Raw genomic sequence first — 25,840 nt, forward strand, 5'->3', positions numbered from 1 at the left:
TTGAACTCAGAGATCTGTCTGCTTTTGCCTCCCAAGTACTGGGATTAGAAGCATTCGTCCACACTCCTGTCTAAGATTTTAAATACTTTAAATACTTATGATCATTGTGACAATATAGTTCTCTCCCCCGAAAGTTGTGTTAGACATCAAGCATGAAAGGTTAGCTTAAAGGGGGAGTTTGAAATGTCACTCAAGTTAAAGTTATCAAGAGGGACAGTACTGCCACTTAGGGGACAGTTGGCAATAGCAGGATTCCTTTTCGCTTGCTACCCCTCTGAGAGAAGTGGTATCATCAGTCAGGAAGCAGAGGCTGAAGATAGTAGAGAAAACATAGAATGCACACTCTTCTGGCCTCAGAAAACTGCAGACAGAAACCAACACTAGAAGTTACCCTAGGAGGCATCATTTCTCAAGGGTCTGTTGTACTATTGAAGGCTGACCACTTACTGATTTTCATTTATTGTCACCAAGCATCTATCTGTCTTCTCATTTCAATACTCACCAACCATGCTTCTTACCCTTCAGTGGTTTCCTTCGGATCTCACTGTATCTCACCACCCTGCTCAGTCTTCCCTCAGCTGGGTATTCTACTAGGCTACCATTTCAACATGTGAATGGAAAGTGGGGGACACTGGGAGCAGTGTATTCTAACAAATTCCATATGGAAATATAAATTCGTTTCCCCAAGATAAATATTTTTATGCCCAGGAATTAAACTCTGGGTTTCCAGTTTTATAAAGCATGCTGAAACTCTGATGACCCTTTACATTTTAATGCATTTCATTGCATTTTGGATTTGAAACCCTTGATTTTTATTGCACTTCAGTAATACTTTTTTATGACCAGCTAATATGTAACACTTCCAGGATACTTCAGGCAGTTTTGCAAACTCCCCTGCAAACCTCAAATAATCCACACAGAAATTGGCAGTTGCAGTACAAATTTCCCATCCTTATCTCATTTGTTTTTCACATGAGCTGAGAAGAGTTGGGAGTCTTTTAGCACGATGCTTAGCATTTAGTGGATGCACAATAAATAGCTGCTCGATGCACCTGTACCCAAACTGTCACCCTGTACCCAAACTGTCACTATGATTACAAACCCATCCTGACTGTTAAAACATCTTGTCCAAGGAAACGTGGTTTCATGATGTTAGAAGACCGTGGATGACCCACTGATCATCCGGCGCTCCTTCAGGCCACCTTCCCGGGTTTGTCTAGACTACGACAGACATACAGCCAAGAGGGTCTACAGTAGCATCTGGGTATTCTCCAGATCCTAGCATGGCAGCTCTTCTCATGGAGAGGACTGTTGGAAGAGGGACTGGAAAGCCTAGTCCTGCCTGATTGCTCTGTACATCTCCAAGTAGGGAGGTCAGAACTCCCTGTTGTGTAAGAACAGGGATCCTGCTTTTGATTGATTTTGTATTTTGCCGCAGGGCTGAGCACACCCTAGAGGCATTTAGTCTGTTGGCTTGAATTGATCTCAGATGTTGGGCTTGGCCTGATATGAACCTTCACACGGTAGGATTCAGCCTGTGCTGGAGACTCATTTAACTTTAGATTCAAGGCCCCTGAGAGTTGCAACCAACTCTCTCTAAGGTCCACGGGTCCAGTCAAAGGATATTAGGTTTGACAGTAGATGCACTCAAAAAAAAGGTATGTCCTTCCTTCTAAGTCTGTAGGTTGAAGACATGAGAGTATAAAGGGGCAAGAATGTCCATTCAGTTCAGGAACTATAACTTAAAGTTGAAAGTCCACAGCCCAGCATTCACTCCTAATTTACTCTCCCATGCTTATTCCTTATTGCTTATTTTCAGCTTCCATGTGCTCCCCCAGGCCAAACTATATGTTTTTTAGTCCAAACAGGAGATTCATACTATTTTCTCCATAACCAGGACCTCCCTCTTCTCATCCCCTGATAGCTGACCTTTCTCTCTTAGCCATTATGTCTGATTCATCAACTCTTTTGATCAACAAACTCATATTATCCTAGATGTTGGGCAATATGCTAAGTGCTGGGAATCATTTGTGGAGTTAAATTGGGCAATGATGTACGTGAAGCGAGCGCGTTGATTGGTAACCAGTTGTGAAGTATTGTCAGTAGAGAAGTTACTCACATCTTTAGCAGAAAACAACAGGAGGCTGATGCTTAGTAGGGGAGATCATGGGAGAGTCAGTAAAGAGGTACCACTCAAGCTGAACGTTAGAGACACGTGACAGTTGGAGAAAGAGCATTCCAGGGTAAGGAACAGTCAGTGCAACTCTGAGGCAGAAAGCCCCACCTACAAACCTGTTCCCATGATACTTCGCTCATCACCAACCTGCCATGCTGGTCCCAAACCAGAAATAGCCTGCACTTCCTTCAGCTCCTGTGTACCCCATCTGTTCCTCTTTTGTGATGAATCTCACTCTCTGTCTCAGAATAAAGTCACTTATCTCTCTTTACTTGAGAGAACTGTACACGCTGAAGACATTTTTGAAGTCCCCTTAGAGTGGAACAATGGCGATCCTTGCCTTTCTTTTTTTTTAAAGGTTTAGGGGTGTGTGTGTGTGTGTGTGTGTGTGTGTGTGTGTGTGTGTGTGTGTGTGCACGTAGGTTCCCTCAAAGGCCAGAGAGGGTGTCAGATCCCCTAAAGCTAAAGGTACAAGTAATTGTGAATAGCCCAATGTGGGTGCTGGAATCTGAACTCTGGTCCTCTCGAAAAGTGCCAAGCACTCTTAACTGCTGAGCTGTCTTTCCAGTTCCCCTTGCTGCTTTCTGTTGGCTTTTCAAATCAACAACCTTAGAAAGGTAGGCCAGTAGGATAAAATCCTGTTGCCCAGCAAAGGCAGGCAACTTTCTGGACAGTGCCAAGATGTTACAAGATCCCTATTCAATCCTTTCCTTGTTTCACAATGTCTATGCTGAATACAGAAGGAGCCAGCGCTGGGATATCTTGTAGGATTCAAACGTTAAGTTGCCATTAGCCACTATATTGATTGCAATTTTATGGCTGTATGGGTGACAGCTAAAATACATGACTCATGTCATAATGCTGAATTGGGACATGCATCATATTTTTACCTGAAGGTCATGCCACAGATACACTAGCCCTATAGTGCCTACTGCAGCACCAGTCACTGTAGCTGAGTGACATAGTGAGGATTTCTATTGCTGAGATGAAACACCATCACCAAGAAAAGGTTTGGGAGGAAAGGATTTATTAGGTTTATATTTCAGCATTGCTGTTCATCACTGAAGGAAGTCAGGACAGGAACTAAAACAGGGTAGGACCCTGAAGACGGAAGCTGAAACAAAGGTCTTGGAAGGAAGCTGCTTACTGGCTTGTTTCCCATGGCTTGTTCAGCCCACCTTCTTATAAAACCCAGTATCATCAGCCCGGTGATTGTACTACCCTCTAGGGGCTGGGCCCTCCCACATTGGTCACAAAATGAGAAAATGCATTACAGCTGGATTTTTTTTTGGTTTTACAAGACAGGGTTTCTCTGTATTGTTTTGGAGGCTGTTGGTTCAGCACGGCCTCGAACTCACAGAGATCCGCCTGCCTCTGCCTCCCGAGTGCTGGGATTAAAGGTGTGAGCCACCAACACCCGGCTACAGCTGGATCTTATTGAGGCATTTCCTCAGCTGAGACTCCTCCCTCTGATGACTCTATAGCTTGTGGCAAGTTGGCACATAAAACCAGCCAGTGTCCTGAGTCATAGAAGCAACCTATGTGTCCATCAAGAGAGGAATGGATAAAGAAAATAAAAATGAAATACATATGCACAATGGAGTTTTTTCAGTTATAAGGAAAAATAAGGGGCTATATAGATAGCTCAGCAGGTAAAACACTTGCCCATGTAAGAGTGAGGAAAAGAATTCAGGTACCCATCATCAATGATAGTGCTGGGTAGGTGCAACAGCCTGCCTATAATTCCAGTAACAAGGAGGGAAAGACAAGAGACCCCCAGAACCAAGTTACCCAGCTAGACTCAGTGAGTTCTGGGTTCATCTGAGAGACCCTGTCTCAGTACATAAAATGCAAAGCAATTGAAGAGGAAAAGCAGTGTTGACCTCATACCTCCACATACACAAACATGGGTGCTCACCAATACACACATATGTGCCCACACAGATGCAAGTACAAATGCTCACATATCACACACACAAGCATGAAACTGATGTCATATGGCATAAAGGAAACAGATGCAAACGGAGACAATCTTATTAAGTGATTTCAGTTCATCTCAAAAAGAAAAATATCACAATTTTTTCTCATCTTTGGGTCTATGTGTTATATAGACACATAAATCACGTATGAACAAATAACATGAGAATAGAAGTAATACTGTCTATGGGAACAAAGGGGACTAAATTAAAGGATTAAAGAGCGTAAGGGGAATGTAGCAGGGTCTGAGAGATATGCACAAAGTACATTATATATTGGATATTGTTTAAACAAACACATACATATTACATATGATGATAGCAGAGAATGTTGAAAGAACAGACCAATTATATAATATTCTCACATGCAGGGTAAAAATCCAGACTTGGTAAGCAATTTCAAGTCAGTGGCCAATGGAAGAGTTAAAAATCAGAACACACACACACGCAAAAAAAATTGCTTAACAAAAGAAAACCAGTGTTCTTCAATTGTGTTGTTATGGTATTGAATTCTGCTCGAGTAAATTAGGAGTAGTGTTCTCTTGTTTACTTGCCATTAAAGAACTCAGTGGTACATGTCAGTATCCCCATGAAGGCTCCACTGAGTTTTGTGAAATTCTTCAAAACCCTGTCTGAGTGGAGAATTTATAAGCTCTGCATGTTGAACCGTCTCAACATGGGAAACTGACTGAGAGATCTATGACTGACTGTACTCAGCTCAATTCCAATTTGTGTTTTAGCAATGACTTTGACATGTTGTACATTATGTCACGTTACAATTTGGTGAGAAACGACTTCCTGTGTCCAGCAAGAAATACATTTTAAGAAGCATGCCAACTGCACTGTTATTTTCCTTGCTGTTTCCAATGTCAGACATTATACCACATCTTTCTTTCTTCAGAAGTTCAGTTACCAGCAATATAATTGATTCCTGGTTGGGGCAGGGGGCAGGGACAGTCTAATTTAAATGACTGTCTTTCTGTCCAATTCAACAATCAAACTGAAATGCTTTTCATTTTACACAGACTAAGTCATCCTTAAAAGGACGGCAGTAGCAGAGGTTCCATAAGTAACACTGGAAATTTTGCAATAATAATAATATTCTTTTACAATCTAATAAGGATGAAGTATTAAGGGTGTACCTCAATAGGAGAGCATGTACTTCAAGAGTAAAGTCCTGTGTTCCATCCCCAGAGAAGAAAGAAATGAGAAAGGGGAAGAAAGCAGAGTGGGAAGAAAAGAGAAATGACCCCATTTAGAGCTAAATGCAGATCCTTGCTTGGCACATTCTTTGAACACAGCACATATCCTTTATCTGTTGACTGCTTGGTGTTATCCACAATCCCTGCTCAGTATCACAGAACCACCCTTAGAGAAGCAGAGAAACATCCATACACTCGGAGACCTGCAAGTAGAGGAATGCGGGAGGGTGGGGGTGAGCAACAAGAACAGGGCGGGGGCAGAGGGAGGGGGACAGGAATTCTTACAAAAGTTTGGTAATATCTAAAACTGAGTCAGGGGGTCCTAGTGGAATTCCTCCCCCTTTTAACAACAAAGTACAGAGGGAAAGAATATGCCCAGCTTACTTTGTCTTCCTACTCCGTTTGATCTGAAAGAACAATCAGATACGGCTGATTTCTGAAGAGTGTTCAGAATAGAGGACTCTCGGATGCCCCAGTGATAGCTATCATTGTCAACAGGAGGCTTCCCGGGTACTGACACCAGTGCTGACAACGCTCAGATGCTCAGCACTTTATCTTTCCTTTCAAACCCGACTGCTGGGAATTCTCTTTATCCAACACACTAGATGATAAGTGTTTAGAGGAGAAACGGATCCGGGAGGAGAATAAAGCATGGACCTCAGACACCACCAATGAGCGCAAGAGGAATCCGGTGTTTTAATGCGAAAGGAGAGAGATTGCTAGGGGGACCAAGGCAAAGGCAGAAACTGAAATTGAGAGTTGCAGAAAGAAGCCAGAAAAAAGTTCTGTCTACCTAGACTCACATGTCTCTTTTGACCTCACATGTCTCTTTTGACCTCATATTGGTCACATGGCCGCTTCCCCACCTGCATACCCAGTACCCTCATTAAGTAATCAGACAGGTTGACATAGCATCTAACATAATGAGAAGGCCTTTATACCGCAAAGGACTCGAAGACCAGCTAGGAATCCCCTTAGAGAGCTTCTGCCAAGAAATTCAGCACCCTTGCATTCCGGAGAAAAACCTCAAGTTTTAAGGGATGGAGCAGGTTAATTGCTTTTTAAAAATCGGTTTTTAAGACATGGGCTAAGCTAAACGTATAAAAGAACTGTTGTAACTGAATTACAGGATGGGGTTGCCTGTGTCCGAATGTTACGGGGCAGAACTTCAGGTCTTGCAAATTCTGTTATTACTTAAATATTTTTATTAATTCCATGAGACTTTCGCACAGTGTGCTTTTTTTAAATCAAACCCTTTTAGTAACACTACCCAAAAGTATTCTTTTATAAGTGTCTTTAAACCGTAAAATTCAGGAGATATTTAGATACTTTTCAAGCAAGAACACAGTTGCACTGGGATATACCTGATTTTTCCCTTCTGTCTAAACTACATTTTAGGGCTACAGATCGTTCCATGCCTACCAACTGATGGCGTATGAGAACCAGGAGAAGGCTTGTTGACACTATGTTCAGTGCCTCTGACCAAATAACTACCAAGAAGCAACTTCCATTAGGGAGGGTTTGTTTGCACCTACAGTTTGAGACACCAGGCAGGAAGGCATGGTGGCAGGAACTTGAGACAGGTGTCAAACTGAGGCCACAGTCAGGAAGCAGATCACAGGACATGGAGCAGGGCTAAGAAAACTCAAGGTCCCCTTGCCCAGTGACCCACTGCTTCCCGTCGGTCCTCAAGACCTGTCCTTATCTGGGACACATTAGCCCACACATGGTATTCTGCAATCAATCCAATACAACAGCAAACTGGGTTTTAAAATGGAAAACCTAGCAAGAATTTAAAAAAATGAGTATATGTAAGGGACCTACGTTTACTTCATGTACTTGTTAAATATATTTAGTCACATTTAGATTTTTAGATTACGGTGAGTAATACAGTAAAAATGGTTACAGAGATGGGGGAAAAGCTGCTTTTTGTCAATCAGCAGGTTCACTATTGAGTAAACTCCTCTTCCTTCTCAAAGAGGAGAACCATAGTCAAAAGCAATAAACACCCTACTTTACATCACCCTGATGCAACTCTTTAGTTGTGTGTAAAACTCTAATAAATAATTTTTTATCAAGCTGGTTTTTAGTTAGCGTTTTTATTCCCTGAGAAATTATTTGAAGTCCTTAATCTATGATTACTAAAATGTTTCCCTTCGACTTACGAAGGAAAAATATTTTAATCTTTGAAGAAATGAAATAATTGGCAAGGTACTCCGGCGTGTAATGAAAGCAGATGAAAGAAATGTGAAATCGTTTTTTACTATTTTTGAAAAAGCCGGAACTTCTGAGGGAGAACTCACGGCCCTCCGTGCTTTTTTCTAAGTGAGTCAGGAAGAAAAGGTCAGTCCTGGTACCCAATGCCCAGTGAGTGTCTGGGACAAGATGAAGATGAGGTAAGGATGGAGGTGAGGATGTGGGCAGTGCGTGCTGGGAGAGGATCACAGCATCTGCAATGCAATGGGGGCAAGGATAAAAAACCAAAATGTGCTGTTTTATAAGCAGACACGATCCAGTCTGCATCCACACCTACAGCTCCAGTTTTAACTGGCATGCCTACACTTAGTTTTCAAAGGCACTAGATTTAATATCTGTTATCTGTTTCCTTGAGCTTTGTGTTGCCTTTTAAAAAACATCTTAATTTTTACTATACCTGAAAGGAATTCTATTGCTTACAAGATGTCAAGATCAAAATATCTAATCAGTTCACTAAAATGCACATTCAAACTGTCTCATGAATTCATTGTGCTGATGTGACATTTAGGTTTCCACAGCATCCCTAAAACAAATATTACAATCATTTTGCATTTTTGATAGCGCACCAAAATTGTCCCTATTACAGAAAAGGTCCTCTAAAATTATTGAAGATAGTTTGTATAAATACATGTATTTCTTTTTAAGAAAAAGGCTCCAATACAGGAACTATGGTATTTTCTTAAGAATTATCTAAAAATTGTATAGAAACGTAACATAAACAAATTCTATAGCAAGTCCCAAGTTTGAAGGTCAGATTGTAATACGCACAAACACACAAGTATACACAAACAAAAAGACACAGGCAGACTTGCGACGAACTTAAAATATCATAAAGAACTGAAATTCCAAAGGACACATATATGTAGAAATTAGTAAGCCTACTGATTAGGTAGGCAAGTGTACTTCCTTGGGTATGTAGCTCTTATAATAGCACATGAAATTGAAACTCATTTAAGATAGCTCTCTGTTTTGGATTAAATAAATTTGTTGCTTACTTCAATAAGCTGCCTGTCTACAGGTTCAGGATTTAGTTCAAGTTTGCCCTATTATGTGAAATGCACAGGCATCAATGTACATGCTGTTTTTTGTGAAATGATTGAATTAATAAGCCCTTGAAGAAAACATTGAAGCTTGCTCACCATTAGCCTTTGACTTACCTCAGCCATCTCTTATCTCCCTGCACATATTTCAAATTGCAACTGATGGACAACTGGGCTGCCAATAAAAAGTGACCTAGGGGTGGGAGGTTGTCATCACAGAGATAGGCATGGGCTGTGTCAGCACAAGCAGCCTTAGGGTCAAGTACTGCCCAGTCCATGCCATGACACAGGTATATCCTCTGTTAGGTATCCCATATACATAACTGCTCATTTTCTTAAAGAAACAAACAAAAATGCCAGAAAGTCAAGTGTGTACCTGTGTGTGTGTGTATGTATGTATGTATGTATGTATCTATGTATGTATGTATGTGTGTGTGTGTCCTTTGTGGCCTCTTAGAACTTAGTGAGAATTTCAGTTCTATCCAAATAAGCTCTGTTGTCAAGATGAGAGTTGAGTAGAAGGCTGGAGAGAGATGGTTCTACAGTTAAGAGCATCCCCTCCCCTTACAGAGTATCAAATCCTGTTCCCAGCATCACCTCCTGCTCACAACCTTCTGTAACTCCACCCAGTTCCAGGGGATCTGCCGCCCTCTTCTGGCCTCTGTAGTCAAAGCACACATATAGTACGCACACACCTAAATGTGGATAAAATACTCATGCATATAAACAAACAAATCTTTTTTTTTTCCAAAAAGAGTATCCAATTGTTTGTGTTTACTTAGCTCTGCAGTAGGCAAGCTCAGTGGCAACTGTCTTAGCTGCTACACATATGTGTGACTTTTAAAGTAAAAACATAAATATTTGTACTTTTGGAACCAGAGTAAATAAATAGCAAAATTAATAATAAATTCTGAAGCTTTAGGCATATCCTAGTGAACATTTCAGAGATGACCTCTCCACCCCTCTTCATTGATACTTCTAGCATGGGTTTGGCAAGTCTCATTAGTCAGACTTTCAGGCTAACTGTTGAATGTCTTTCATAATTTATGAAATAATGACTCAAAGGTCAGTCTAACATTAGAATGTCTGGACACTTATGAAGATGACAATGAGTTTCTTTCACAATTTAATATTTGTTCACTAAAGATAATGATATGACCAGTAGCATCCATGTCCAAATACAATAAATATAGAGATATTCTAAACTCTAGCTATGAAATCAGGAGACATCTTTCCCTGTTGATTCTTTGTGAATTATATTGATGAAAGATTATTTTTATTTTTCAATTTAGTGGTCACAATACCTATGCCTAGTATTATTTTTTTCATACACAGTCACACTGTGCTGATGGATTTTGTAGGCTTTTTATGACAGGACAATAAAAAAAAACCTTTCTCTCCACAACCACCAAAGAAAGCATTGGGGTTAAATGACAGGGCTCCCCTAGCTATTTCTCTGTCACAGAGAACAGTAAATTGCAGCCTGTCTCCAGGGTTAGTGTTTAGACACATTCTGAGATTGATGGTTTTGCATAGACACTTTGGACTCAGAGATTTGGAGATGAGTACAACTAAGAATACTATCAACTCTAAAATAAGCAAAAGGGTTTTGAAGTACAGTGTTATGAGCTCTACATAAGTAAGATTGTATTGAAACAATTTTTTTGTTTCAGTTTAATACTGAAAATTATAGGACCTTCACTTTGTGTCCCCCCAAAAGCCATGTTTTTAATAAATCCATAGTGCCTCATCTTAGTGGTTTCTCTTTCATTTATAACTGGATCACAGAGGAATGCTGCTAGGGTTTTTGTTTTGCTTTATAGTACTAAAAATAGAACCTAGGGCCTTAAGCATACCCAGTAATCACTCTCCCAGTGAGTTGTATAGCCAACCCTTCTTTATGTTTTTAATTTGAGACACAGTCTCTCTGAGTTTCCCAGGCGGGTCTTGAACTCACTGTAGCCCAGTCAGGCATTGCACTTGCCTCAGTCTCCATGGTAACTGGGATTCCAGGCCTGTACCACCATCCAAAGAAGTTATTTTATTTCTACTGAAGCTTTTCCAACAAGACCCTGCTTTTGTTAAAGATGCAGATGTCCAAAGCAACTCAGATATGATAAATGAACAATCTCAAATAAAAAGTTAGTGAAGTAGTATGTGTCACATGAGAAAACAATTTAGCTAAGAAGATGCTTATTCATTTGTTTTCAATAGCGCCAGTTTATTTTTAGTGCTATGGGAGAATCTGGTATGTAGTCTTCCAGCTGGTGAATTTGAAAATCTTAAAGGTGATGAACTGAATATTGAAATATGCAGAAGTCACACAAAGGAATAAGTGCATAGTGATTTAAGCTTGCATTTTTTAGCAGTTATGCTGACTACTTTTGTAAATTAATTTCTCTATATGGACCTATCAAGAAACTCATGAGAGTAAGAGGTTTAAAGTAACAGGTTCACATACGGTGATTTCTTTTCCCTTTAGTCTCAATGTTGGTTCAAGTAAGCAGTCGGATAAAAATAAGTTTTAGCACCTAGTATTTTAAGCACCTTAGCAGTATGTTAAAATGAAGAATATTTTTTAATGTTCAATCTATTTGCTTAAATGCTCCCATGACATCAAAAAAGTATATTTAGTCAAAGATTGAAGAGATAAAACTGGATCTTAAGAATGTTAACAAATGAATCTATATAACAATATTATATTTCTTGGCAGGAAATCTTTAAGAACTATTGAACAAATAATTATTGAATAACTATTGTGAACAAGATACTGTGCTAGACAAGGTCACAGATCCAACATCTATTGGGCATGGTCCCTGCCCTCCTTAGCAGGGTGATCTTGTTAGTCATATGTGTGGCAATGAAGATAGTGCAAAGATAAATGGCAACTTCAGTCAGAAAATATGTGATCTCTAATAAGACCCCAAATGAAAAGAATACGCTTCTGACCCAGAGGGTCAGGAATGTTAGAGGAAGGCCAAAGTCAGCGAAGGGAGTTGTTTTTGGAGGTGGAATCAGGGACAACATGCAGGTGTAGATGATACAAAGTAAGGCTTGCACCCAAATACACAAGTTTGAGCAAATATACCCAAGTCCACGTCCCACGTACAACCTTTACAAGTTGCATGTATGTTTTATTTTCTATCTCTACCCATCTCTAATCTCCCTGCTTGTATGTCTTCATTGTTGAACACTGTAAAAATTTAAATCAGATGCCTAAAGTTGTAGTGATATCTTGCTTGTACAAATACAGCCTGTCTGAAGACAAGAATAGAGCATGCCACTAGCTAACCTTAGAGGTCTGGAGGTCTGGACAGACAGACAGGAAGTGATATAACTGGGCAGAAACAGGAACTTGCTCACTGATCTGCTGAGATGCAAAGCAGGTAAATTGTGGCTGTGGCTTGCTCCTTCTCTCTGATCTCAGCATTTCCCTCTATATCTGACTCCAGGCTTTTTATTATCTAGACCAATTAAGAACTCCCTTTCCATAAAGTAGTTACTAATACCTACATTATTTTTGAGGTAGAAGCCAGACAGTAGTGGCACACACCTTTAATTCCAGCACTTGGGAGGCAGAGGCAGGTGGAGCACTATGAGTTCAAGGCCAGCCTTGTCTACAAATCAAGTTCCGGGATAGCCAGGGCTACACAGAGAGACTCTGCCTCAAAATAAGAAATAAAACTTTTGAAGCAGAAGAAAAATCCAATTTAACCTTATACAGTCATAGACAATGTATCTGAACAGGTGCAGACAACTCTGGGTGAGGTAAGACATATGACCTCATTGAGAAATCACCAGGAAATCATTCAAAATGTTTTGGCTAAGGAAATACTGTTAAAATTGTGCTTACAAAGCCTAGTGATCCCAACTGACCCATGACCAGAAGGGAGTCTGGTCTTAGACATAGAGTGGGAGTAGAACAAGGAGGAGGACTGTTCAGAAAAAGGAACCACGCACTCATTTTTTGGTGATAGGACATCTTCAGAAAATCCTTTTTACTCACTAAAAGCTTTCTGTACTTTTCACGGACATACAGGTCACTGCAGAAGGAAAACCAAAGCAGAGGCGAAGGCGGGAGCTTGTTTTCTGTTCTGTTTGGATTTCTTTCCTTTTGTTGAGATATTTGTTTGCAAACAAGGGTAAGCTAAGAAAGCTACACTGCAGCTGTGTTTCTTACACCTGTTCGTTTTAGATTTTCCTCAATTTTCCTTCCCTGGGTTATTTCTCCCTTCATCAAACGCAGTCAATGTCTCTCTGAAATGATACAGGATAGGAATATTCAGTAGCAGACAGAAGAATGTAGGCTCTTTCTATTTTTTATTTTCTGTTCTGTTACCAAAACATTTTTCTTGTGGCATTTTCACTGTCACAGAAATACAGAGAATTGGGCTTCAGTTTATTTTAGTGAGAGTACGAGTCTGGCCCTACTGCTTTGGGTTCTTCTTAGTGGAACTGGAATAAACATTTGTATACAATTATTTCAGTAGGTGCTTTCAATTTTGATACTCTGTACCAAGAAGTTACTGGTTCATGTTGTAACTGTGTTTAGCTTTTTTAGAACGGTTTTCCCAGTGACTTACAGTATTTTAAGTTCTCACCAGCAATGTACATGTGTTAATTCTGCCCACTTGGCCATGCGTGCACGTGTGCGCGCACACACACATACACACACACACACACCATTTGTTTTTAAAACAGGGTCTGACTGTGGCCTGAGCTTGCCTTGAATTCACATTGTAGTTGAGGCTGCCTCAATTCAGTCCTCTTGCCTCAGCCTGCAGCCACTTTTTGTACAACCGCCCGAAAGATATATTATGTTAAATTAGTAAGCTGTCTTGTGCCATGTGAAGTCACTGGGAACCTAGCTCTAGAAGTGAACTTGCCCCCCCTATATCGGAACCAAATGTGTTTGTCTCAAAGTGTTCTGCAAGTCTTCTTCTGCGGAGGGGAGGCTGCTCCCCCACCGCTGTGTTGTGCCATTGAGAAAGGCGAGAAGATAAACTACGTCTGACACACATTACTGTTGTTCACCCTGTGGCATTACAAATCCCTGCAGCAGGAAAGAGAAACTGGACACTTGGCCATGGCAAGGAAACTCTATTAGGAACTGAAGCTGACTGCTTCCACTGACCTGGGCAGTCTCTGCAGAGGTTGTGCACCCTGGTTTGATGAGGTGATCTCTCTCTCTCTCTCTCACTATTTGTTCTTTACCTGAGCAGACACTCCGAGCTGCCCCGGACTCCACTGGAAATTCCAGCTGACTGCCAACATGACTTGGTTAGCCAGTTTCTGCTGGATGTTTTGAGTGCCCGTTTAATCATATATTCTCTCCCCTTCCCTTCCGCTCCCCGTCTTCCTTCCTCTCCCTTTTCTTGCCCCCCCCCCACTCTGTGTCTGTCTTGCTATTTATTCTTTTACTTTGGCTTGCTATATACTTAATACATTCACTCAGAGCAAGCTAAAAATTTGGCTTTTGTTCATCATTTTCCACACCATACAACACACAGCCAGCCTAGTGAGCATAAAATGATTTCTTATCATGGTTTTCTTATACATGATAACATTAAGCATCCTTTCCTATCCACATCGACCATCTGCAGATTTTTGGCAAAATGTGTATTCAAGTCAACTTAAATGTGAGTAGGTTTACAAAGTACTTTACTGCAGAGAAAACAATGTAGTAACTAGTAACTAGTGACAACACCATCAAAAATTATGATAATCACAAGGAGACTGTGGTTCTGGCCTACTAAACCTCACTCTACATTTGTGCCTTAAGTTACATTCATAATAAATTAACTTAAGGACAGAAATTTGGAAAGTCTCAATTCTACCTTGGATCCGTTTAATCACTTGTTCATTGATGTATGTGTTTACTGTTGTTAAAAATAGGATTCTTTCAACTATTTTACTTCTCTCCACATAAAAATAGGGTTCTCAAATAAGTTAGCATATAGGGGACCCGTTTACATGAATCCGTGCCACACTTTGGAATGGCATCTCCTTCTACTATACTGGGACCTAGTGGGTATCTGCTCTGGGAGTCTCCTTATCTTTATCAGTCCAAGTGTCTTCAGTCATTCTTCCTCTGTCTGCCTGTCTCCAGGCCCCCTCCTAACCCTTTACACTGCATCCCTTTGGATCCAAACAGAGAAGAGAAAGACCACCGTGCTGAGAGACATGTACCATGCCTTTCAAGGGCTTTGAGATATTAACCTTATCTGTTCTGTTTGAGTGATGCTGAAATACAGTTGCAGCAGCTAGATATGACATCTTTGGACAGGACACATCTTAGACAGATGGAGTGTTCATGGAAGGACCTGATGGTGCTGGGCTGTAACTAACATCAGTATCTTATTCTTGCCACAAATTAGTTTCTCCCCAAACCTTACTTGGACTTCAGCGTATCTCAGTGACAGCTGCAAGGACATTATGTATGTTTGGTTTTAGTTGTCGAGCTAAATAAAAAAGCAGCACAGCGCTATCAACCGATGCTGTGCCTGACCAAGACTTCAAGAGATACAACCTGGGGCAATAATTAAATCTAGTCTTTCATAATATATCAAATCCCATGAGCAGCAAAGGATAAAGAAAGCCCTGGGTGGGCTTTGAGGAGCTCTAAGTTGCCCGCAGACGCAGAATTCTGCCTCCTGAGATAGAGTCGACTCAGTTGCAGGAGTGGCGATTTCTCCAAGGCCATTCCAATGTGGAGGGGCTCCCTGTTCTGTAAGCGGCTACCCATTCCTGGTCTCTGCAGATTTTAATCTCCTTACTCTGAAACACTTTTTAATTATGGTTTAAAAGTTTGTGTTATCATTGTCTGGCAGTCTGATTTCTCTATCGTGTCCTTTTTAAAGACTATCTTATTTTTTCTTCTGTAGTTAATTACTGTGAGTTTAGCTGTAATTATTTACACTGTGTTGGTGAATAGTGCTAGCTGTCACACACACACACCTATACATGCATGCACACGCACACACACACACACACACACACACACGCACACGCACACACGCACACACGCACACACGCACGCACGGAATTTCTAGAATGTCCTGAATGTCATAGACTCCACTGGGTATAATGTGCATGAGACAATTTCTTGAGACAGACAGGATATTTTCCACAGCATGTATAGAAAAGCTCAAAGAATTCTAGAAGCCAGCTTACAGATTCATGATTTGCATATACCTACATGAAACCCCAAACGTTAGGTTTTTTTTTCTCCCAAATTTCTTGACTCTTAGACTAAAGCACTTTGTAAGGGAGTTAGAAGAGTGTGACTGAGACAAAGATGGGTGTCATCAAAGTGATAAATGTACCCATCAGCTCATGTACTTGGGGAAACACTAACCAAACAACTCAAAGACCTGTATTTCAAGAACTTTAAGTCTTTAAAGAAATTGAAATTACCAAAAAAAAAAAAAAGGAAAAATCTCCCATTCTCTTAGATAGGTAGGATTAACATAGTAAAACTAGCAATCTTACCAAAAGCAATCTGCAGATTCAATGCAATCCCCACCAAAATCCTGGAACAATTCTTCACAGACGTTGAAAAGAACAATTCTCAACTTTGTATGGAAAACAAAACCCCAGTATTTATCCCTAGTGCATAAATAGGCTTTGGGAGCCCATTCCCTATGGAGGGATATTCTCTCAGCCTAGACACATAGGGGAGGGCCCTAGGTCCTATCCCAAATGATGTGACAGACTTTGATGATCCCCTGGGAGTCCTCACCCTGCCTGAGGAGTGGATGGACAGTAGGATCGTAGGATTGGGTGTTGGTTGGGGGAATGGGAGGATAGAGAGAGGGAACTGGAATTGGTATGTAAAATAAGATTGATTTAATTTAAATAAATTTTATAATAAAACAACAAAATTTCATTTTAAGAGCTAATGTATCCTACTGAAGCTATGGGGGGGGGGAGTAGGGAAGGTAACGTAATATTTTTCTCTGCTTCATAGAAACAGCTTTCAACATTATATTCTCAAAAGAATATTTAATTGACTTTTAAGCAATAGTAAGAAACTTCCTTTCTTTTTATTGCAAGTTTTCCTAAGATATCTTAATATGTCTTACATATGCAAAAAGATGTCACAAATAATAACATTTTTGGTGATGGATTTTAATGAATCCTACCAAATATTCAAGGAATAGTCTACAAACATGAAGAATATGGATTGTAAATGATGAATAAATATGTTAATTATTTATATCCAAACTTGATACTATGCATTATCTATGAGTATGAACATTAAAAATAAACATTTCACATTATACTGAAATACATGTTGTAAGTTGATACAAATTAATAGGCACTAGATGTTATACAAACTTCCACATGGAAAGATGATTTTAAAAAATTAAGAGACTACTATGGGAAAACTATTACAAAATGAAATTAGTTAGAGTATGTTTAGAAAGACTTGTCAACCCACAGATCACTGAATGAAGAAACCAGAATTTGTGAGCAAGTGAGGTCACAAGAGATGAAAACTAGCCTATGTCCATAGCTCATCCAGTCAAAAGCAGAAGGAGGAAAGAAACTGAATGTAAAGACTGTGTAGAGGAAACTTTGAAAAAAAGCATGAATGAAATAGAGAAGTTGTCAGTTATGCCACAGGGAGCCAAATGCCTCCTGCTGGGTTTCCAACATGAAATGATCAAACATTTCATTCTCATTTTCCAACATGAAATGATGAAGCATTTCATTCTTATTTTCCAACATGAAATGATCAAACATTTCATTCTCAGGTATTCTAGCGCTTTATCACGTTGTTTTGTATCCCAAAAAATAGAATCATCCTTTTCAGTATCCTCCTCATCCTCACTAGAATTAGAAGAGACCGGCTGGAAGGCCCCGATTAGAGTCATATTTGCAGCAATTTCAACCAGTTCCTGCCTGCTATATGCCACTAACACCTTCTTCGTGGGTCCTTCAATCTCAACATACCCCCAGTATTTGCCTGCCCTATGTTAGGCCTAATCAAGTGGGAAAATTTTAAATTCAGAATCTTTCAGATTTATTCTGCATTAGTCAAGTGTTAACTGCTTCTTTTTTCTTACTAAAACTGGGAACACTCATCAGAAACACATATACATGGATGCATAAATATGTACATGATCATGTGTACATACATAGTCTTGCACATGTTAAGAGAAAAAAAGGAATGAGGTTCCCATTACACAAGTTTTTCACCCCTCTTCTTCAGCTAAATAGACAGTGTAACACAATGCATTTTAGTGATTGGCATAATATTTGTGATCATTGACATATGACTTGGATGGCAGGAAAAGCTTCCCAGGGTCATAGTCAAGATGAGTGTTGAATATGAGTTTGAAAGGAATCAAGCATTCATTTCCAGGCAGACACTACAGGCTTGGTGAAGACACTGAAGCATGACATTGGCAGTATAGACTTTGGTCTTCCAAGGAATTGCAGATTGTTGGGTTTCAGAGTGAAGCAATAGTGGGAGAAAGACTACAACTGTGGGTAGACACCGTACATAATTAGTGAGGTCATGTTCATTCCCCCTTGATTGTATACTTCCTTTAAGGGTAGTCAAGCACATGTTTGTTTTTGCACAGTCTCTAATAACAACACACAGAGAGGGGTGAGGGAGGGGTAGAGAGAGAATGTAAAAATATAAGAGTGGCTCTCTCTCATCTTTCTCTCTCTCTTCTCATCTTCCCTTACTCTCTCATCTTCTCTCTCATCTCATCCTCTCTCATCTCTTCTCTCCCATCTTCCCCTCTCTCTCTCTTTCTCTCTCTCATCTCATCCTCTCTCATCTCTTCTCTCCCATCTTCCTCTCTCTCTCTGTCTCTCTCTGTCTCTCTCTGTCTCTCTCTCTCTCTCTCTCTCTCTCTGTCTGTCTTCCCCCCTTTTAGTCTCCCTATAATAAACTATTGGTTAATATGCTCAAGAAAAAAATATGACTGAAAACACAGAATCAGTCATATATAAGTCAGGAATGCAAAGGTGAAGCTGAAGCCAGTTTTGCAAAATGAAGCTGATTTTCAGTTGCTTTCTGAGAAATGAGGCTCGTTCCTTTCAATTACAACGGAGAAATGACTGTCTGAAAGATCACATCCTGTAACGAAGATGAAGCTATCAAATGCCACTGTCGCCTCCTATAATTTGAGAACCCCACTGTGCTTTATCAGTTTACCACGTCCTGAGTCTGCTTCCTGCTTTTTCCAGGGAGTGTTCACTGTCTGCCCCTCCTGATGGAACAGCTCACGCTCTGCCTCCCCCACTTGAACCATCAACCTCTCTCCATTTGCCCTCCAGCTTCACTATTGATGGTGAATCCAGAAAACCTGGAACCTGGTCCCAAAGCCATCTGTAGCTTCTGAAACATCAATGCACAAAGCACCAGTCCCTTTTCCCATGAAGGCATGGGAGGGCAAGGGCATCATTATAAACACAAATTAAGGAAGGTTGTTCTATTGAAATGCTATCAATGAATCAATGTGGATGGCTGTTTTATTTTCAAAATATGTCCTCATTTTTTCCCTATTCCCTGAGACATGGCTTGGGAAGAAGAAACATCCTCCAAAACCTGGGTTTTCTGGGTCATCTCTGTGACAGTGTCTTCAATTGTAAACAATTGGTACCATTCCACTATTCCTCCCTGAAGGGCTACCACAGGATTCTGTATAATCATGAAATTTCTTTTGGACTCAAAGATTGACTAAATCCTTTCTGTCTCAATGTATATTATCCTAGACACACATAATGGTACTTCTAATCATTTATCATACACTTCACATTTCTTCTTAGTCACTTCTCCTTCTGGCAACTCTTATATTGGAGAGATTTTTAAATGTCTTCTAATGACTACAGAAACCTAAAATCATATTCAAAAGATATCTTAAAGTTCAGTAGTCAAAAAATAGGAAAAACAAGTAACTGCTTTTGAGAAGTACTAATACACCTAGGAAAAGCTTATTTGGTTAAAGTAAAAGATTACACTGTGTCTGATTAAACATTTATATCATGTCAGTTACTCTTGAAATTATTGTGGTCAAATACATGACAGAAATGACTTCAAGGAGGAGGGATTTATTGAGGCTCATGATCTCAAAGGTATCAGTCCATCCATCATGATTGGAAGGGCATAACTGGGCAGAGCTGTTTGGCCACAGTATGGTTGGTCTGGAAGCAGAGAGAAGAATGCTGCCATTCAGGTGGTATTCTCTTTAGTATTTTCTCTGGGTACCCAGCCCATGTATGGTTACCACCCACAGCCATTCCCCCATTCAATTATTCTCTGGAAATACCATCACCAACACACCTGCAGTCTCCTAGATGGTAATCAATAGGCAAGTTGAAAATGAAGATTATCCATTACACATAGCTCAAAGCTGTTTGAAGCAATCCAACTCTTTTATCTTCATGCCATCTTTTCATGAAGATATTCCTACTGTTTAATTGCCTTTAAAGTGTTTTGAAAATATCAAGTACTTTATGGAGTATTGTAGCTGAATTCTTTCTCTGTCCCACCAGCCAGCTCTCAAATAATGACACAGAGACTAATTATCAATTATGAAAGCTCTACCTTAACGTAGGCTTGCCCCACTAGCTCTTTTAATTTAATTTAACCTGTTCTATTCATCTACTTTTGCCTAGGGGTATTTTACCTTTCTTTCATTCTGTAAGTTCTATGTTGCTGCTTCCTTCATGTCTGATTGACTGGCCCCTGGCATCTCCATGGTATCTCTTTTTCTTTCTTTCCCTGAGCCTAAATCCCTCCTCCTACTTAATCTCCCTGACTAGAAATCCTACCTATACTCCTCCCTCACTATTGGGTGTTCAGATTTTTATTAGATCACTCAGGTGTCTTAGGCAGGCAAGGTAAAACAGCAATATATCTTTATGTAATTAAACAAATGCAACACATCTTTGCATAGTTAAATAAATCTTACATTTCCCCGTTTTGTCTAAATGAAAAGAAATGGTTTACCTTTAACATAGTAAGATTATATACAATAAGAACAATTATAAGAATTGCATTTATAATATCCAATTCATTTGTATTTAACGAATTCCGTGAAAATGCTCCATTATCTATCCTATTTCTGTGAATCCAAAGTTGTGTACCTAATTTACATTCTATCCTAACTTGTATTAATAACCCAAAATTATCTTTTTAGACCTTAAAACATTTTTTAGATAAACAATCTAAGCTTTTATGTTTCTCAACCTTGTAAACTTTACATCTCTTATATGGGTTTCCTTTATAATTTGGTAACAAGGAAAACTCTAATTATAACTTTCTTGTCTTCAGCTCCATCGGAGACCTGAGTAGGGAGTAGGATATAACATTTCCAGGATAAACATATATACAATATAACAAAAATAACTTCAAATTTATATCAACATATCAAAATCCATACCAATGTAAAATATTTGAGATTCATAGTTCTTTTTATTCTATATTCTGATATCCCCCTTAAATGATGACAAACATTCATAACCAACCAAATGGCTAAAAACCACCTACCTTACCTCTTGGGAATGTGGCTATTGTATTTTCTAGACTGCTTACTGTTGTCTGAGGGTGACACCATATTCAGGGTACCCTGAGAAAATTGAGATAATGATCAAATCCTGGGAAAACTAGTTGTAACATTTGTTGTTCAGTCACAGAACTGTTCCCATGCAGAGGGATCAGAATATACATTGTCAGTCTTGTAGTTTTTCTTGGTTTACTGTTTTATGTCTATAGCCAAGATTTTCAGGAGATCTCCCCAAATCAAATCTGATCTCTATTAACCTTGAAGAAATACACAGCTTTTCATTTCCTGTGGAAACAAAAGCATAATCTCTCCCCCAATGCAATACATTTTCTGACTTCAATTTTAAAGTTAAGTCATCCATAAAGTACCTAGGCTGGTTTAATTTAGCAGTTAGTTCCTTTTACAGTTTCATGTCCCTCAGCAGCTGCTATTCACTCATCAGCATGCAAAAATTTCAAAGTCAACACAGCACCATACAGGACCCAAACTCCCTGAGTAGTCCCATCTTTAAGTGACTTATTCCTTTTGTATCACTTTAGTTTCTTTAAAGACTTTAAATATTTTTACGCTATTTATTTTTTTCTTGTAACTGTCTATACCCATTTTCTTTTCTTTCGTAAGCACCTATCCACATCGTGACCTGTTTAAAGGTTGGTTGGTTGGTTGGTTTGTTGACTGATTGCTCGGTCTGACCCATTTTACTGTGCACCTGTAGCATTCTCTGACTGCATGAGCCAAACCTTAACCTGCTAAGGCATCTAGGCCCTCCACCATGTGGCCCTGGCAGTTTGCTTTAGCCCATAGGCCTGGCTGAGAGCTGTTGCTAATGGGGAGCTGCGTTCAACCAAAAGCTACATTTAACTGCCCCAGCTCTAGGAAGTTGGTGCCCACACCATGGCAGGTGTTTTTACTTACCTTGCTGTTGCTGCTTAGCTTGCCGGTTGCTTAAGTGCTCTGCTCTGCTGCACAGCAATGCCTCTAAAAGAAGCCGTGTCCATTGTTTTTAGTTTTGTTTTGTTTTTCAACCTTCTCAGGTCCTATGAGGAAACTTAGGCCCCATTTTGGGTACCAAATATAGCTGAGGTCTTTCTCTGTCCCACCAGCCAGTTCCCAAATAATGACACAGAGACTTCTTATTATATATGAAAGTTAGGCCTTAGCTTAGGCTTGTCCCACTAGATCTTTTAACTTAATTTAACCTGCTCTACTCATCTACTTTTGCCTAGGGGCCTTTTACCTTTCCTTCATTCTGTGAGTCCTACTTTCCTGCTTCCTCCATGCCTGTCTGTCTGGAACCCTGGCATCTTCTTGGCATCTCTTTTTCTTTCCCTGAGACTAAATCCCTCCTCCTACTTACTCTCCCTGCCAGGAAGTCCCACCTATGCCTCCTCTCTCACTACTGGCCTTTCATCTTTTTATTAGCTCAATCAGGTGCCTTAGGCCGGCAAGATAAAACAGCAACACATCTTTACATAATTAAGCAAAACAGAACCCATGTTTACATAGTTACATAAATGCAACACCTCAGTGGTACAGTATTTGCCTAACAGAGGCAAGGCCCTAAAGTTGATTTCTCAGGACCACCAAATAAAAATCACAATTAAGTATCATCTGTAGTCCTTTTCAACTATCAACCACCAATTCACTGGCTCTCCATTGTTGCCTTCTGAGACAAGTTAGAACTTATTCGCTATGAATCAAGTACTAGTTTTAAACAGTGATGCTAATCTCCCTACAGTTTTCAATGGAGGGACACCAATCCATCAGCCATTGTCTGTGTTTATAAAGATACTCAAGTCATTGAGCTACAGCCCCAGTCCAGTCAAGTTGTAGGGACTGGATTCTAAGCTGTAGCCTAATCCATGCTAGGTAAATACTGTATCACTGAGACACACTCTCAGCCCAGCTTGATTGTGTTACCGTTGTTGTCATGTATTGGTTTGGTTGCTTGACTTTTTTGTGGGACTGAAAAGGCCTCACACTTGCTAGATAATCCCTCATCACTGTGCCACACCACACCCCAGGTCATAGTGTTCCTTGCTGTCAAAGTGAAACGTACTGCAAAGACATGAGAGTGGACAGGTACAGTTTTTCTGGATCAGAGAAAAAAACAACTAAATGTAATACTCAAATTCCTATCAGTAATAATGAAACGGAATACCTGAAACGGTAAAGGAATGTGCACTCCTACTGTCGTCATAATTTGATGGCTCACAGAGTAAACCCTGGAACAGCAGTTGGTCTTCATCTTTTCTCTTGTTGTGAATGCTTTATGCTCCCTGCACTCTTTCTTCCACCAAAGCAGTCCTTACATTGTGCACTGTGGTTTTGGACAGGCTTCCCCGGGGGCTCGGGAGTTGGATGAGGTGTTTTGCCTATGTATCTCACTCTGGCCCACTTCGTATCGGCCCTCTGAGATAGGATGAGCGGAACTGCGTCCTAAAGTTCCTGTGCTTCGATTCTTAAACACAACCTGACCAGACCGCATTCAGAGACAATGAGTTTACAAAGGTCAGCAAAGTGAAGGAGGGCATAAGGGTGTGGCCCTAATCTGGAATGACTGGTGCGTACAATTGGAGAGCTGTTGTGCACGTACAGAAGAAAGAAAAGGCCTCACCAGAAGCCAATCCTGGCTGGCACTACCTTGGCTTTGGACTCGGGGCGATCCGAACTCTAAGAACACAGTTTTTTGTTGCTCAATCCACTCTGTCTATGGTATTTCTTATGGTCAATACCACAAGGCCAAATTGGCTGATCCAGGAAGCAGGAGAGGGACCCGAAGGAAGAAAAGTTGAGCTGCAATGGTGTTACAGAAATTAAAATGGGGGCCGGTGGACTAAGTCTTTGAAAGTCAGGGCCTGGACTCTGCATAACTCTTCATTCCTAGCCCTGGGGGCTTTCATCAATCTTCATCTGGGCAACTGAGCTCAGACAGAAAGTAGCCGATGACTGAGATTCCCCGTGGAGCAGCCCGGCTGCACATCCAACTCCTCAGTCACAGCGTGGCCACACCGTCCCCTCAGGACCATCCACTTTGCCCCTTCTCTACCCGAAGAAGGCAGGAAGACATTAACAGCATTCACAGCGTGGGACTAAACTCATGGCAGACCTTTTCTGATCAGAATAAGGTTTCCTACACAATTTTTTGGTACCGATGAATCCCAAAATGCTGTAGCGTGCATTTTTTAAAAAATTTAATAAATACTAAAAATTAGCTGTTAAGTCTCCTGACAGAGCTCCTGCTCTCTGACAGCCTGCCTTTGAAACAAGATTCTAGTTGAAACTACTTTTCAAAAGCCAGGCCATTTTTTTCCCTCTCTCCAAACATAAAATTTGTGGAACGGGATCACGTTGGCCCTGTGACTACCCTTGACTCAGCAGCATCATGGCAGGGGCTGTGATTTTTATGGAGCACGACATCAGCAGTAAGGTCGACATCCTAGGCAGGGATGCTCAGAAAGACCCCCAGGTCAACCAGAGCGGCCACAGACTGAAGTCCATCCCACAGACTTCACCAGGCTTCTAAATCAGGTATCATGGAGAACACATGGGAGAATGGGTGTGGCCGGCTATTTTTAACAACCTGGCAAAGAAAGAAAAGATTCCTTCTATGAAGGAATCCAAGGAACCCTTTTGGGAATATAACTCAAGCTACCCTCAAAAAACCTTTCTTCAGAGCAACAGTTTTTGTTTGAGGGAGAATTAAAAATAAAACTGTGCTGAAAAGCAGCAACAAAAGCTGTTGTGGCTCCATGCTTAGGGATGAGAGATGGAAACTACAGTCCTGGGATGCGGGGCAGCAGGAGGGGCTGGAGTGTTGGCTTTGCAAGCGAGATGCAGTCTGTGAGGAACTCCTGAGAGAAAAAGGTGGAAGGTACGTTGAGAGGAATTAAAGCAGAAATGAGGACCTCATAGCAGGCGTTCACCAATGAGCTCCATTATATCTAATCACAGATGAAACACACATGAGAGAGAGACAGAGAGAGGTGACTTCTCAGACAGCTTCATGAGAATGGGAGATGAGGGTTCAGGGCAGGGAAGGAAAGGGGAATGTGTTGGCTCTCTTCCAAATTAACCATCACTTCCAACTTCATGTCCAGATGATTACATAGCAGGCCACCGATTCCCTCAGCCACGGGGTTGTGCTACATGATTAAAGATGGCCAAAGTGGAGGCCCTGGCTCTGCTAACTCTACTCAGTGTGACTCAGCTGCAGCCTGTGCCTGCCAGCCCTCACGTAAGAATGCCCCCCATATTGCCACTCAACGTGATTTTTATAGAAACATCAGAAATAAAGATTTTTATATAAAATATCCTTTTTGTAGTGATACTACTTTTTTTATTTACAAGCACTTTATGAGCAAATTAAGGACTGTCTGTGAGCTAAATTTGCTTTCTCTATCACTAATCAGTCTGTCTTTTTCATTAGACCACCTCTAGGGTTCCCCAAACCGCTGGATGCCAAGTCAGTGAGTTCCTAGTTCATTCTCTTCTGTCTTATAATTGCCCTGGACAAGAGCTTTCCAAATCGTACATGCGCATTGCCTATCTGGGGAATTTCAGATGGTTCAGCCCTACATTCCACGTTTTCTGTACTCTTTCCCAGGCTTCACTTGATAAAGATTTCACCATGAACTTGCAAGGAGAAGCTTCAGCTCCC

General features: G+C 40.5%; 1 protein-coding gene and 1 long non-coding RNA gene across 8 annotated transcripts in view; one reads left to right on the top strand and one right to left on the bottom strand.

Annotated features, from left to right (window-relative positions):
- Positions 1 to 25,840, top strand: part of Tenm3 (teneurin transmembrane protein 3) — a 1,762,555-nt gene that overhangs the window by 1,075,236 nt on the left and 661,479 nt on the right. The gene's annotated exons all lie outside the window — the stretch shown is intronic.
- LOC110340331 lies at positions 18,509 to 22,565 on the bottom strand. The gene is made up of 3 exons (XR_002382128.2): positions 22,096 to 22,565; positions 21,165 to 21,243; positions 18,509 to 19,816 (listed from the first exon to the last, which is right to left on the bottom strand). It is a non-coding gene; the product is annotated as an uncharacterized LOC110340331 (long non-coding RNA).

Source organism: Mesocricetus auratus, unplaced genomic scaffold (assembly GCF_017639785.1).
Source record: "Mesocricetus auratus isolate SY011 unplaced genomic scaffold, BCM_Maur_2.0 Super-Scaffold_100026, whole genome shotgun sequence".
In the NCBI taxonomy this organism is placed as follows: Eukaryota; Metazoa; Chordata; class Mammalia; order Rodentia; family Cricetidae; genus Mesocricetus; species Mesocricetus auratus.